At 42.9% G+C, this 3,752-nt stretch overlaps 1 pseudogene; it reads right to left on the minus strand.

Annotated features, from left to right (window-relative positions):
- Positions 1–450: 450 nt before the first annotated feature.
- LOC126459144 (5S ribosomal RNA) lies at positions 451–568 on the minus strand (annotated as a pseudogene).
- Between the last annotated feature and the right edge of the window lie 3,184 nt (positions 569–3,752).

Below are 3,752 nucleotides of genomic sequence, written 5' to 3' on the forward strand. Positions count from 1 at the left end.
AAATTCTCCAAATAAACCGAAGTCGATATTCTCTTTCCCTACCAAAATTCTCACATGCTCGTTCCATTTCATGTTGCTTTGCAACCTTACGCCCTGATATTTAAAGGACTTGACAGTGTCAAGCACGACAACAGTAATACTGTAGCCGAACATTAAAGGTTTGTTCTTCCTACTCATTCGCATTACCTTAAATTTTCCCACATTCAGATGTAAATGCCATTCATCACTAAGATTAAACTAAACTCTTCCCGAACAGGCCATTAACGCCCATTGGTACCGACGGGCCGCCGTGTCATTCTCAGCCCACGCGCGTCACTGGATGCGAATATGGAGGGGCATGTGGTCAGCACACCGCTCTCCCGGCCGTATGTCAGTTTCCGAGACTGGAGCCGCTACTTCTCAATGAAGTAGCTCCTCAGTTTGCCTCACAAGGGCTGAGTGCACCCCGCTTGCCAATAGCGCTTGGCAACCCGAATGATTACCCACCCGAGTGCTAGTCCAGCCCGACAGCGCTTAACTTCGGTGATCTGACGGGAACCGGTGTTACCATTGCGACAAGGCCGTTGGCGCTATTCATTACACCAACTAGAAATTTTGTCTGAGTCGCCTTGTATCTTCCTACACTCTGTCAGCTTCGATGCCTTCAAATGGTTTAAATGGCTCTGAGCACTATGGGACTTAACATCTGAGGTCATCAGTCCCCTAGATTTAGAAGTACTTAAACCTAACTAACCTAAGGACATCACATACATCCATGCCCGAGGCAGGATTCGAACCTGCGACCGTAGCAGGAGCGCGGTTCCGGACCGAAGTGCCTAGAACCGCTGGGCCATAGCGGCCGGCTTCGACACCTTATCGTAGATCACAGCATCATCAGCAAACAACCGTAGATTGCTACCCACCCTGTCCGCCAATCCATTTATGTATATATCGGTCCTTTCACATTTCCCTGGCGCTCTCCTGGCGAAATCCTTGTCGCTGATGAACACTCGCCGTCTAGGATAACATAGTAGGTTCTATTAATAAGAAGTCTTCGACCCACTCACAAATCTGTGTACTTACTCCATATGCTTGTACCTTCGTCAACAGCCTGCAATGGGGCAGCATGTCAAACCCTTTCCGAAAATGTAGAACTATGGACTCAGCCTGTTACCCATAGTCCACAGTTTGCAATATATCATGTGAGAAAAGGGCAAGTTGAGTTTGGCACAAGCGATGCTTTCTAAAACCGCGCTGTTTCGTGAACATAAACTTCTCACTCTCAAGAATTTTTGTTATAGTCGAGCTCAGAATGTGTTCGAGGATTCTGCAGCAAACCAAAGTTATGGATATTGGTCTGTAACTCTGCGGACCCATTCTTCCCCTCTTCTTATATAGTGGAGTCAGCTGAGCTTCTTTCCAGTGCTGGGCAAGAGATACACGATAAATGCAGGCTAGGTAATGGACCAAAGCTGTAGAGTACTCTTTGTGAAACCGAACTGGGGTTCCATTCGGACCTGGTGATTTATTTGCTTTCAAATCTTTCAGTTGCTTCTTGTATACCAGGGATGCTTATTACTATGTCGTCCATACGGGAGTCTGTGCGATGGTCAAATGACGGTATGTTTATGCGGTTCTCCTGTGTGAACGATTTCTTTAACTTACAATTTAAAACTTTCGGCTTTCGTTTCGCTATCTTCAACTGCCACACCAGACTGGTTAACGAGGTACTTAATGGAAGCCTTAGACCCGCTTAGCGATTTTACATGGGACCAGAATTTTCTCGGGTTCTCAGCCAGGTCTTTTGCTAAGGTGTGACGGCGGTAGCTGTTGTATGCTTCGGGCATAGAGCTTTTCACGGATGCACGAATCTCTGATAACCTTTGTTGTGATCATGTTAGCTTTCACTTTTATTGCGCACGTAACTCTTCAGACCACGATATACAATCTGTTTAAACTTCAGCCTTAATTCCTCTACGTCCATCTTACTGGAACTAACTGAGGTCAGTTAAGAATATAAGTGAGATTCTAACAACTGCATATCTGCTGTATATAACAGAAACAATCAGCTAGGCTTCTTGACTGATTTATTAACTTTTGTAACCATAATTACTATAACGACGTCGTTATAGCAACTGAGGTAACGAAAGCTGAATTTGAAACTAACAGTCTCTGGAAGTTCTACACATTTACGCCATCTTATGATTAAAATAATTTGTGATGTTTAGGCCGCGCGGAGTGGCCGTGTGGTTTGAGGAGCAATGTCACGGTTTGCGCGGCCCCTCCCGCCGGAGGTTCGAGTCCTCCCTCGGACATGAGTGCGTGTGTTGTTTGTAGCATAGGTTAGTCTAAGTTTGTGTGAGTAGAGTGTAAGTCTAGGGACTGATGACCTCAGGAGTTTGGTCCATTAGGAATTCACTCACATTTGAACATTTGTAATCTTGAAAGTTTCTCCGCTCCCATCAGTCGATAATCTTCTACTTAGGCAAGCTGCTGCCTGTTTCAATTGGCTGGGGAAACCTCATTTCAGTTTATAAATAAACAGGCTAAATTCATCGACATCTTAATTGGTAGATTTACCACATGTGCATCCTACCACTTAACTCGTAATTGCATAAGCCATTCGAAACTGTGACTGTAAAAGCGGTTACAGTTTTATTCAAGTCTCTCTCTGCCTGTAAGCTGACTGGGCTGGACAGCTGCTGAGACATCGCCACGTGTTCTAAAAGTACCCGTAAAATCTCTGGATTCAGGATGCAGTTCACATGGAAAATAAATATAAGAACTGATACAAAAACACGAAAAGCAAACATTAATTCTGGCAACTAACTGAAGGCAGCACGAAATAGACAACTTACGCAAAACAGAAAAAGATCTACGCTTTGCTGGAATATATACAAGACAAACACTCCCAGCAAAATTAATCGTTAAGTCAACCGAATAGAAATAGAAAAGAGTTGGTTTCAACTTGGGTGGGGATTACCTCTGAGCGGCAAAATCAAATTTTCTGAGGGGTAAAAACATAAAGGTTTGAGTGTGTTTTGGTCACTGCACTAAATTACTTTTAAAAGATAATTAGTATTATCACAATTTCGTTACACCATGATACTAATTAAATAAGTTACCGATAATTACATTTTTTCCTAAATACCAGCATTAAGATGTGGCACAATTTGGAGGTTACAGTATATGAAACAATTGTATGAACGACACTTACCAGCATAGTCGATACGCTACACGTACACTTTGTTTTTTCTACCGTGCATCTTTGACAGTAAAATTGTAATAATAATAATTATTATTATTACTATTAGCCGCGGTGGTCAGATACCAAACACTGACAGCCTGAAGTCCTCCACTTTCTCCCAGTTCAGAAGCAAGGAGTCCAGCAATCAAGTGATATGCTAAAGGTAAGTGTAATGCACTCGTTTTAACTAGGTTGATTTCAAATGGGGGTGCATTGTGTGGATGAAGAAAGTATCGCTGGGTAGTGGAGTGGTGCAGGGAAGCATGTTTCGTAACAAGTGACTACCCTCTAAGGGGATAGTTCGTTTTTCTACCTGTAAATATTGTTAAGTATTTCGTGAAAATATTTCACAGATATGTTACCTTGTATGGCAGTAAAATTGCAGGCTAAGCAATACAGGGAAGTGAACTGGAGGGTTTGAAATGTGTTGTTGCAAAACGGAGCTGAAGATAAAATGGATACGCCCGATAATCATAGACGAGTTACTGAGCGGCATTAGAGAATAAGACTGTTGATAGTACAACTT

Source organism: Schistocerca serialis, chromosome 2 (genome assembly GCF_023864345.2).
Source record: "Schistocerca serialis cubense isolate TAMUIC-IGC-003099 chromosome 2, iqSchSeri2.2, whole genome shotgun sequence".
NCBI classification, from domain to species: Eukaryota; Metazoa; Arthropoda; class Insecta; order Orthoptera; family Acrididae; genus Schistocerca; species Schistocerca serialis.